Source organism: Myotis davidii, unplaced genomic scaffold (assembly GCF_000327345.1).
Source record: "Myotis davidii unplaced genomic scaffold, ASM32734v1 scaffold88, whole genome shotgun sequence".
In the NCBI taxonomy this organism is placed as follows: domain Eukaryota; kingdom Metazoa; phylum Chordata; class Mammalia; order Chiroptera; family Vespertilionidae; genus Myotis; species Myotis davidii.
Genome location: NW_006300377.1, coordinates 532,009 through 544,878, shown reverse-complemented (window position 1 = coordinate 544,878; position 12,870 = coordinate 532,009).

Sequence of the window (12,870 nt, the reverse complement as noted above, 5' to 3'; positions counted from 1 at the left end):
AAGCCAGCCCCCGGAGAACGGGCAGGCCTTATTCAAGGACAAACGGAAAGGATCAGGGTGACGAGATCCTGCAGGAAAGCGAATGATCTCAGACAGCCCACTCCGCTTCAAGGTGCCTGAGCCCTGTGGCGCGGGCTGACGGCAGAACCGGCCCGGAAATCCAGGAAAAACCCGAATCCCCTAGAACACTATCTCCTGATAATTGTCTGTTAAACATTTGTAACTGGCACACCAAGGTAACTAAACGGAATGGCTCCCTCCAGGACTGCGCCGTTCATAACAGTAATAAAGCCCCTGCCACAGACAGCGGCATTATCCAAACGCCATCACCATCAATATTCGTATCAAATGCCATCTGGCTAAGGAGCCTGCCAGCCTCAACCCCTCCTACGCTGGGACTTCACAGCCTTGTGGGAGAGGACGCCAGAGCCCGGCCCCCTCCCCTGGTGCGTAGGGCGGGAGAGGCCAGGCCAGCAGACTGGTCCCGGGAGGGTACGCAGGTACACAGGGAAACAAGGCCGGGGAGGGTGAAAAACACCCAAGTCTAATTTATTCAGTCATTGACTTTTCTTCCAGTCTTCATTACGAAGATGCAACCAACTGCCAACTGCTCCTTCACGTTGTCATAATAGGAAACTGACTGAGAATTTATGTGAACTTCAAAGGCATCATTGTTTTGAAGAGAAACAATGCCTAACCTCCCGCCGGTCCTCCTTGCAGACAGCGTCACATACAGAACCCTATACTTAAGTCGCAAGAGCTTTCTGCGGGGGAGTAATTACGTGACCCCAGAACACGAATTCTTCCTGGAGAGAGAGGCTGGGTGCTGGGGGCACAGCTCAGCTCCTCCTCTGGGCCGGATCCTGCTTCCCCAGCCACGGCCTCGGTGTCACCCCGGGTCACCTCCTGGGAATCGGAGGTCACCCGGCCATGAGGCTCAGCAGCCCGGAGCCTGGGCCTGTGAAAGGAAGGAAGAAGCCAGGAGCCTTGTAGGCCTGGGCTTGACAAAATGCTGCTGGGCACTGGCAGGAAGAAATGCAGGAGCGGGCTGCAGACGTCCGAACACTCCAGGCCGGGCTCCCCTTTCTCTCGGCTAATTTAGCTGTTATGATTATAAGTATCGATACATGAGTAAATGAATGCCTGTCTCATGGGGTTATGGTGAGATCTGAATGAAGCGATGATGATGATGATGATGATGATGACGACGACGACAAGGGCTACCATTTGTTGAGTTCAGTATGTGCCAAGTGCAAATCTGTGTGCTCCGATGATGATGATGATGATGATGACGACGACAACAAGGGCTACCATTTGTTGAGTTCAATATGTGCCAAGTGCTCCACATCTTATCTCATTTAAATCTCACCGCCACCACGTGAGGAGAAAAAGTATTTATCTCAGTTTTATACAAGATGAAACAGAAGTTCAGAAAAGCTTGGCAAGCTACCTAAGTTTATCCAAGTAAGTGGGAGAGCTGGATTTTGAGCCCGAATCTACCCAGCTGCAATGTCCAAGCTCCTGACCACTGACCTGTGCTGCTACCATAGCATTTTGTAAGCTCTGGGTTTGGTTTTGTTTTTAATATATTTTATTGATTTTTCACAGAGAGGAAGGGAAAGGGATAGAGTTAGAAACATCGATGAGAGAGAAACATTGATCAGCTGCCTCTTGCACACCTCCTACTGGGGATGTGCCCGCAACCAAGGTACATGCCCTTGACCGAAATCGAACCTGGGACCCTGCAGTCCCCAGGCTGACGCTCTATCCACTGAGCCAAACCGGTTAGGGCAGAGCACAGGGTTTTGAGTTAGAAGGCCAGGGCTCTAGTCCTGGCTCCCCTGCCTCGTGGCTGTGTGATCTTGGGTCAGTCACTCTGCCTCTCTGGGTCTCCATTGATCTGCCTGTTCAGGGAGTGGCAGGGATGCTCTCCTGATGGGTAAAGCACTGACCCAGGGTCTGTCTGTCTGACCCAGGGTCTGTCTGTCTGACCCAGGGTCGGTCTGTCTGACCCAGGATCTGTCTGTCTGACCCAGGATCTGTCTGTCTGACCCAGGGACGGTCTGTCTGACCCAGGATCTGTCTGTCTGACCCAGGGTCTGTCTGTCTGACCCAGGGTCTGTCTGTCTGATCCAGGATCTGTCTGTCTGACCCAGGGTCGGTCTGTCTGACCCAGAATCTGTCTGTCTGACCCAGGGCCTGTCTGTCTGACCCAGGGTCTGTCTGTTGACACAGGGTCTAGGGCAGCCAAAAGAGCAGAAGGCCCATTTCCAACCACTGCAGGTTCTCTAGAGAACGACCAAGGGCCAGAAAGAGGCTGTTTGGGCTTCAGGCTAAGAACAGGCCTTTGGTCCCACACAAACCTACTTGGGGACAATCATACTCCCAGAACCAGGACGCGACAATGGTGACAGGAACATCACCACCCTCAGCAGCAGTGGCAGCAGCTTGCACACTGAGGGTGACTGGCTGGCAAGAACTGCTCTGACTTGTGCCACCTCGATGACAGTGAAGATGTTATAAGGCAGGAAGCCCGCCTCTACCCCCACTTTAAATCCTTTCAGGAAAGATGTAGGGCTCCATGGATTTAAAAAACAAAACGAAAAGCGGTGAGCTTCCCAGCATTAGGAGCATCCACACACAACTCCCCAGGGATGTCCCAGGATCAGATTTCTATTTGAGAGGGAGGCCTTCAGTCCCAGAACGTCAGTCCTGTGACGGCCCTTTCTAATCAGCCAGCACAAAGCCTCCTGACAGGAGACAGGGACGGAATTGGAGAGGGGACACAGCTATGTCCTTAAGTCTTGGGCACCAATGTAGTACTGGTCATACTCTGTGTTTCTTGTGACATAGTCTCATTGTCCCACACCCCTCCCACTTCCGCATGTCTCTTGGGGCTGGTGTGGTGGACACCTGCCAAGGGCTAGAATGGGGTGGGTTTGGAGCCCAAGACAGAGCTGGGCTCCCTGGCCTGGGAAAGCCGAAGACTACATGCTAGACTCGGGAGCAAAGTCAGAATGCAGCTCAGTCCAGATCAAGGAGACAAGGTCCAGGATCTAATGGGAAACCCACATAATTACATCAAATGTCAGCCGGCATTTAGGGCTCACCTTTGGGGCTGTGACTCATGGCCTAGTCGACCTGATTACAAAGCGACCAGGGTAGGATGGGTGCTTGGAGTGAACAGGAGCAGCTCCTGGCACCAAAAGATGCCAACACCCTGCCCTTGACTGCCTGTAGTGCCCTCTGAAAGCCCTGGGCACATTTTCCCTGACTCCAACCTCCTATCACAGCCCCAGCACAGGGCACTTGGTCTACTTCTCCCTAATGTATTCAGGCAGAAGAGTCATTAATGCTTCACAAGGAATGAAAAATCAAAGGAGGAAGACGATTTTTTACTGTATTTTTTAAACATTTGGGGGAGAAAAGTCAGATGTCAAAAAAAAATTCCCATTTACATCTTTTAAAATACGAGCAATTAATATTTTCCATGGAGGTTCACGCTCCCTCTCTTCATTCTGTTTGCAGGGTATTGTTAAGCCATGCTTTGTAATTTGTTGCATGTTTAAATATTCAGTCTGTATTTCATTTGGGCTACACATTTAATTCAGCCAACATGTTCATTTTAAGATCAATACTGTCATAACTATGTTGAAAAATTAAATTATTGTAACTTTATTTACATTTCTTAAAAGTACTGTGAAAATTATTCTTAACCAGGACCTAATCAATGTTAGAGTCTAAAAATATGCCACTCTGCATGAAGCTATAAAAAGATTAATGTACATTTTTTTACAAGAAATTAGTAGCTTAATGAAGTGGATAAAAACGCTGTCACAATTTTTATTGGATCTAAATTGCATAGTAGTGGAGGTACAGTAAGTGCCTTCTACATAATGACATAATGAGTCATGACTGGTGCTGGAAGGCTAATTTGCCCTTAACTGACACAAAACCAGGGAATTAACATCCCAGTCGCTCTACGCCAATAGCAGATGCATTATTTCATTGCACAGCAGGGTTTTTAACTAAACTCTTAACTGTAGAAATATTGATCTATTCTTCTGTGAAATGATGAAATTGGAATTTTTTAAAAGGACGTCTTAAATTATGGCTGCGGCAGTGACATTTGCTTTCACAGTACCATGCCTGCCGACAGAGTAGATGCAAGAGAAGTTTGGTGAGGCTCATACCTGTGTTTTAGAATCTTTAGTCAGAGGAGAGAGGAAGGGAGCATTTTGTAGGAGAGCAAATGCTGGCATTGGAGAAAATGACAGACCGTATATATAGCTATGTGCTCAAGTTCTGGAATGAATGTTCTTGAACGTGTCCTAGCCCAGAAATTGGTTTACTTTGAAGATTATTTAGGGCTTGCATGTTGTTTGGGGTAAAACACCACCAAAACAGTGATAGTCAACTTAAGTCTGAAATAAAAATTTAGTGGTAAATGGTAGAATGGGTAGAAGGAGCTAGAGACCCTTATCAGAGACAAATATAAAGTTAGAGACCCTGTACCACCCTGGTTTCAATCTTTTCATTCACTCATTCCTTCTTTTATTCATCCTATATTCATTGGACAGCTACCAAGTGCCAGAGATGGATAAATACAGTAACTGGCCTATGATGGCTAACTATATCTTCTGTCAAATAACCCATTGCAACATGTTTCTTTATTTAACCAAGTGAATCAAAATTCATCTTGCTTTGCCCTAGCCTGTTTGGCTCAGTGAATAGAGCATCGACCTACAGACTGAAGGACCCCAGGTTCAATTCTGATCAAGGGCACATGTCCAGGTTGTGGATTTGATCCTCAGTATGAAGCGTGCAGGAGGCAGCCAATCAACGATTCTCTCTCATAGAAACATCATTGATGTTTCTATCTCTCTCTCCCTCTCCCTTCCTCTTCCTTTGAAACTTTTACAATAAACCTGGTACTAACTGTAGATACTTTGAGCTAGCACAACCCAGGAATTTAGAAGAAAAAAGAATGGTGTACTAACAAACAAATATACATCTGACACCTCTTGTGTGTGTGTTTGACACATCAAAAACAAACAAACAAAGAGTGGCAAAATCAGAATTCTTTGTGCTTGAGGAGCTGGAGAGACCAAACCTATTTAAGTCAATTCAACAAGCCTATATTATGTCACGTGACCTAGGCCTGTGCAAACTACGACGTGGGTTTGGATCCAGCGTACAGGCCAGTGGTTCTCAACAACACTGACATTAAGTCGCACGGCGTCAGCCTCATTTTATTGGTTTGGGATGGACCTGGTATCACTATTATTTAAAATCACCCTGAGTGCTTCCAGAGTGCAGCTAGGGTTGAAAACCACTGCCATAAAGGCCTACAACATAACTATAGGAACTGCACAGTCCACGCTTGGAGAACTAGACTTGATGATCAGGCTCTGACTAGGAGCTGAAAGGAAGAGAACCACAGACCGGCCAGGTGAGGATGCACAAAAGAAGGGCAATTTGACATGATAGAAACTGCAGACAATAAATTTGGTCCCCCTTCTCTGAGTCTAGGGCCATACTCTACTGCATGTTAAAAACCAATAAACATCCCCTCCACTTCCTCCCATCAATTTTCATAAGATTCTTTAAAATGCATATATGGCCCTAGCTGGTTTGGCTCAGTGGATAGAGTGTTGGCCTGGTGACTGAACGGTCCCAGGTTCAATACAGGTCAAGGGCACATGCCCAGGTTGCAGGCTCAATCAATCCCCATTAGGGGGTGTGCAGGGGGCAGCAGATCAATAATTCTCTCCTCATTGATGTTTCTATCTCTCTCTCCCTCACCCTTCCTCTCTGAAATCAATAAAAATATATTTTAAAAAAGAAAATGCATATATGTATATTTTAACTATAAAAAAGGATACATATTCGCTGCAGGAAAATTGGAAATCACTGTTAAAGCGGTACAAAAATGTAAGAAACTTTTCCAATGTTATTTTAAAGAGGTACAAGAATCAATCAGTTCTAAAACATCCAAAAATTGATTGTAAAAGCATGAGTGAAAGATTCTGTTCTTGAACTCTCATCAACATGGAGTATCATCCTTTGGGGGGAAAAAATTTCTATTTGATCGAGAAAGGGAAGCCCATTGTTATTTTAATATGCATTTTCCTATTACTTATGAGGTTTAAGGTTTTTCATGTTTTTGGCCTCTTCTACGCACTTTGCATGTGAGTGTCACCCTGATATCTTTTCCTCATTTCATTTTGGAATGTGTTTCTTACTGATTTGTGAAAGTGTACTGAGAATATTAACTTCTCCTATTATACATTAACAAACATTTTTCCTAAAGGTTTCTCCTGTTTTGTGTATAGTACATTTTGTTTTGAAAAGGGCAATAAACAGAACTCCGTATTAAATTGCCTCTAATATCTTTTATACCTCTCCTCCCTATCCTCTTTGCATGGTGACAAGCCCCTGGGACTTGGAGTCCAAAGATGGTCACTCACAGACCAGCTATGTAATGTAAGGCATGCACTTCACTTCTCTGAGCCTCTGTTTTCCTCCACCTGCTTCCCAATTTTTGCCAGAATGGCAAGAACTTCGCTATTTTATTCACTGATAGATCCCCAGAACCTAGAACAGAGCCTTGCACCCAGTAGGTACTCAATAAATATGTGTTCAATGAGTGAATAAACATCTGGCCTGGACCCTAGCTCAGAGCAGGCAACCAGTAAATTTTGGTCACCCGCAGGCAGGCCCAGGCATCACTGTTCCTAAGAAGTCTTTCACGGGTCACAGGTTGCATCTCCCAGTCCTGCCATTTACATTTTTCCCATTATTCCCCAGCACAGCAATGTATCGGGAGTACAGTATGAGGCCAGCCTGTTCTGAGCACCCCTGGTGGGTGCAAAATGCACAGACCCTGCCTAGGCCTGGTGATGGCCCTTGCCGGATTTCATTATACACGGAGAATAATTAGAAGAGGAGATGAGATGGGCCAGAATGTGGGCCAGGAGTCTCGCTGAGAAGTGAGATCAAGAAGGAGAAAGCAGGAGCAGGGAAGGCTCGTTAGAGGAGGGAGCACCAAGGGACACGAAGGATGAGGACGCTTCTGACATACAGAGAAGGGGAAGCTGGCAGGCCAGATGGTAAACCGTGATCTAAGCTGACTTTCATTCCAAAGACTGTTGGTCTAATGTGCTACTTGACCACAAGATCAGTACATTTTATATTCATGATTTCCCTCGCTCCGACTGTTTTACTTGCTCATTGACACTTGTACCATATGCTAATGTATTGGTTTCAAGAAAAGCTCTCCTTTTATAGTTTTTACACATACAAGGGGGAAGTTTGGAAACCCCACGAAAAAAATGTGAAATCCAGAACACTCAGCCAAATCAAGTTTTTCATTTCTGTTCTAAATATGCTTCCTGTGTGGTTTCTGTTCAGATTCAAAACTGGTCCTTCACCTTTTTGAGTGTAGACCCTTTGGAGTGTACAGAGAAAAGCCTGATTCCTTCTGTCCAGTCGGTACATGTAATTTTGCACACAATTTCAGGAGCTCTCGGAACCCCTCTAGCGCATCCATTGATTCCTAGGGTCACACAGTAAACTCCTTGCATTAGAAGTTTGCCCTAAGCGTATCCAGTAAACCCCAGTTCAAATTCTGTAGTCAGTATAATCTGCTAGGCCTGAAAAACATTATTTCTAGCGTTTTGCAACTAGACACAAAAACTGGGTCTTTCTGCTTCACTTCTTTCCAGAAATTATTTCCTTTTTCATTCCCTACCTGCCTGACCTCCTGGCCAAGAATCATGACCCATATAGCGTATAGGTGTTAAATTAGGATAACACCAGCTGCTATAACAAAGAAAGCCCATACTGTGAAAGACCTCACATCAGAGGTATTTCTTCACTGCTTATGTAACAAGTGGTTCTGGTCAGCAGATGAGCCTTCCACAGTGTGATCCCAGGAATCCAGGTTCCTTCCACATCAAGGCTCTGCATTTGCAACAATGTGGCCGTGAGCACAGGCAGCAACATGGTAGTAGGGGAAAGGGTCATGCATGGAGGTTCCTACATGAGATGGTTTTAGGGGCTGTGCTTGATAATGGTATACATCACTTCCACTCACATTCTATTGGCCAAAACCAATAGAATGTCACATAACCATCCCGAATTGCAAAGGAGGCTGAAAAGGTTATCCCTGTGCCCAGGAAGTAGAGGAAAGCTGTTTGGTGAACAGGTGTCCTGCCTCTGCCACAATGGGTGTCTACAGCTACTCTTGAGGAACTCTGGGCCAAGCTGCTCAGAATCCCCAGGTAGCCATTATCCCTCCTCCTTATGTTAACTCATTTTCCAAGGAGCTCTGCTACTACCGAAAAGGCAGATCTTCGCTCTGGCATCAGACTCTCCCAATCATTAGCAATATGTTCTTGCAAATTCCTTAGCCTCTCTGTGCCTTGATTTTCTCATGTAAAATGGACCGCAAAATAGCTCCAACCTCATGACATTGGGCACATTATATGAGAAGGCAAGTAAGCTGTTAGCATAATGGCTGGCAAGTTGTAAGCACTCAAATACCCTAATACTAATAATTACTATAACTAAAATAATCCTATCTAATAAAAGCCTTATATGCAAATTGTCCCCTCCACCCGAGTTCCACAGGGAGTTCCACCGCTGGACCAGTCGCTATGACACGCACTGACCACTGCAACCGATAGGCTAGCTTGCTGCGGGCGCTGGTGGGCTGGACTGGAAAGTGAGGTGTGAGGTGAGAGTCATCAGGAAGCCCCCAGGGTTTGGCCCCAGCCCCTGGCAAAGGCAGGCGGGGCAGGCAGGAGCGGGCGCCAGGAGAGACAGGGTGGCGGGGGAGGCTGCTAGACAGAGCCGTGGACTGCGCAGCCCTACGCAGCCTGTGGCGTTCTCAGGAAGCAATTTAGTTAAGTTTCACTAACTATTCCAGGAGAGTGGGTGGCACCATTACAGGGGCAAGGACCAGGGCTCCCTGGGATGCAGCAGAGAGGGGCTGAGTCGGAGAAACTGAGTCCAAAACTTGAAAGGAAGTGGGAGGCAGCGAGGCATGGAGGGTGACAGCTGTGCAGGGGCCTAGAAAAGCTGCTGGGTGGGAGCAGCCAAGGAGCCTGGTGCCTCTCCCATGGGACAGGTTCCATGTCCCTCCATCCTCCCCGTGACCCGTCACCCCAGCTCTCCTCCGAGGCCCCCGCCTAGGCTTGCCCCTGCACAGCCCTGCCCACACCGCCTTTGGGGAGCTCCACACCCACCCTTCCCACCCGCCGGGAGGAGAAAGGGGGAGGCTGCAGACAGGAAGTCACAGGAGGAGGGGGCAGAGCAGGGCCCACCAAGTTAGATGGAGGGGAGAAAGGAAGAGACCCCATAGGACTGGGGACAGAGATGGGCGGGGAAGGAGGGCTGACATTTGATTCATGGCCTATTTCTTTTTATTTTTGTTAATATGTTTTTGTTGATTTCAGAGAAGAAGGCAGAGGGAGGGAGAGACAGAAATATCAATGATGAGAGAGAATACATCTGCTGCCTCCCACACGCCCCCTACTGGGCATTGAGCTGGCAATCCAGGAATGTGCCCTTGACCGGAATCAAACCCAGGACCCTTGAGTCCGCAGGCCAGTGCTCTATCCACTGAGCCAAACCATCTAGGGCAACCCATGGCCTATTTAAAACGCTGCAGTAGGCTGAGCAGGGGTCTTACCACGATGGTGTTACCTGATAATGAGGGTGTCTCTCCTTTTGTTGGGGAAATCTGAATTGAAGTGAAGAAAAGACACACCCATGGAGCCAGCAAAGGGTTTCCATGCACACGATGCAATTTACTTCATGTGGCAGCTGAAGTGGGTGAGCAGAGCCTTGGAAGGACATGAGGTCTCTAAGACCAGGGGCTGAAGGGAAAGTATGTGCCGAGCATTCCACACCATGAGTTACAATCTATAATAATTAAAGCATAACTAGACCGGACAACCAGACGTCCTTCCAGACAAAGCCACAGCAGCTGTGAGGACCAAGGGCAGGCAGCTGCAGCAGCAGCGGGGTGATGCGGGCAGCATCATCCCCTGATCGGCCCAGTTGCCTCCCATGGGGAGTGGGCCTAAGCCATCAGTAGGACATCCCCTGAGGGCTCCCAGACTGTGAGAGACAGCAGGCCAGGCTGAGGAACTGCCCCCCCAGTGCATGAATTTTAGTGCAGCAGGCCTCTAGTCTATATATATAAAAGCCTAATATGCTAAGCATCTGACAAGCGGTCAACTGACTGATTGCTATGACATGCACTGACCACCAGGGGGTAGATGCTCCAACCAGTAGGTTAGCTTGCTGCTGGGGTCCAGCCAATCAGTACTGGGCAAGACAAGGCCAGACACGCCCTGGAGCTCTCCTGCAGTCCCTCCCTGGCCACCAGTCCCTATCGGTCCCGATCAGGACTGGGCAAGATGGCTCTGATTAACCCCGATCACCAGCCAGGCAGAGGGACCCCAACCTTGCACAAATTTTGTGCACCAGGCCTCTAGTACTATTATATTATAGGCTAGATTTTGAAAATAAAGAGAATCCAAGAGACAAGCCAAGGCTCCTATAAAAACTGAGATAAAATGTGGTAAGGGTGCCTGGCTGGTGTAGCTCAGTTGTTGAGCTTCGACTCAGGAATCATGAGGCTTCCGGTTCAATTCCCGGTCAGGGCACATGCCCAATTGAGGGCTCAGTCTCCTGTGGGGGGCATGCAGGAGGCAGCCAATCGATGATGTTTCTCTCTCATTGAAGTTTCTATCTCTAGTCCCTCTCCCTTCCTCTCTCTTTCTCTCAAAAATCAATAAAAACATTAAAAAAAAATGTGGTAAGGGTCCGGGCTGGATGGGTAAAATAAATAAGAATACCAGTTATCCCTAGCCAGCTTGGCTCAGTGAATAGAGCATCAGCCTGTGGACTGGAGGGTCCCAGGGTTTATTCCGATCAGGGGCACATGCCTGGGTTGTGGGCTCAATCCCTGGTTGGGGGTGTGCAGGAGGCAGCCAATCAGTGATTCTCTCTCATCATTGATGTTTCTCCTTCTCCCTCTCCCTTCCTCTCTGAAATCAATAAAAACATTTTTTTAAAAGAATACCAGTTAAACAAGCACTTCTATAAGCATTATCTTGGATTGGAAAGAAATAAAAAATAATTTAGGGATTTAACAATCCATTGGGAGAAGAGAGTCCAGGACCTACAGAAATAGAAAGTGTCCCTGATTTCCAGTTTGGAGGTCTTTCAAAGTCACCAATATTCCCAGGCAAAATCAAGGTCTCTCATTTGTTTTTATTCTTCAGGCCTCTGCTGCATTTCACATTTCACAGAATACCTAGTATTCTTTTCACTTCAAGTTATCCTCCTGACTTCTTTCCCAGCTATCCTCCTCCTGTTGATTGACCATGGCCTTCCTGAAGTCCTGCCCCATGCCCCCAGTATGCTAGCTCAATCTTCAGCTCAGCCTTCTTCACCTCCATCCAGCCTCATCACTCTATTGTCCAAAGAACATTTCCACTGAGATCCAGTGACCCCTGACACCTAAATGACTTCCTTTTTGCCAAATAGCTTGCCTTTCTCAATTATCTCATGTCTATCAATGGACCATCACAGGGGTCATATAGTGAGGAAACGGAGCCCAAAGGGTCTTCAGTCTTAGACATCTAACCAGGAAGCGCTACAGTGAAGCAAAAAGGCATCCTCCAAGCATGGAAATGGCAAACAGCCCTATTTCCAAAGTCAAGACCGGGATTAGGTCAGTGGGGCTACAAGCCTACTTCTCAGTTCATCTCCCAAAGCTGTAAAGACAAGGCCTCTTCTGGGACCGAGCCCCCGTACAGAGAGTTGCAGCACTGCTTTTCAGAATAAGATAGGTCGGCTTGCTCAGATAAATTAACACTCCATTCTCAGCTATCTCATTATCTGAAATACTAAGTTTGCATGTCTGTTTGAATAGAGACCAGAGAGAGGGCATGGAAAAGAAGGAATATTTACAATGTACCAAAAGGAGTGTGCCAGCACCTCTCTTTTTACAACAACAACAAATGTAGATTGATATTCCATTTTTATAGCCTAAGCGTCTGTCTGTTCTGCAGGTTGTCATATTAAATCAAATTAATCTTCTGATATTTGATCACTTTAGCTCAAAATTTGCTTTTTTAAAGTATAAGGATTTTGTCCTGGCCGGGTGGCTCAGTCAGTTGAAGTATCATCCCAGACACCCAAAGCCTGGGGGTTCGATTCCTGGTCAGGGCACATACCTATCAATAAATATATCCTCGGGTGAGGATTTTTAAAAGTATAAAAGTTTAAGGATCTTCTCATTTCCTCCCTGGCTGCTTGAAATCAGCCACCATCATGAACTACACAGTGACTAACCGGACCAGGAAGTTCATGGCCAACAGACAACTTCAGCAGAAACAAATGGACGTCCTTCACCCTGGAAAGGCAAAGCTACCTAAGACAGAAATGTGGGGAAAACTAGCCTAAATGTATAAGACCACACCAGATGTCATCTTTGTGTTTGGATTCAGAACCCATTTTGGTGGTGGCAAGACAACTTACAATCATAAATCAATGACTTACGATTCTTCGGGTTATGCAAAGAAAACGAACCTAAACATAGACTTGCAAGACATGGCCTATATGAGAAGACGACTTCAAAAAAAAAAACAGAGAAAGGAATGCAGAACGAAGAAAGTCAAGGAGAAACCAAGATGGCAGCATAGGTAAACACCAGAAATTGCTGCCTCGCACAACCACTTCAAAAATACAACTAAAAGACAAAATGGACATCATCCAGAACCACAGGAAGGATGGCTGAGTGGAAATGCTACAACTAGAAGGAAAGAGAAAAGCACACCAACACTCAGA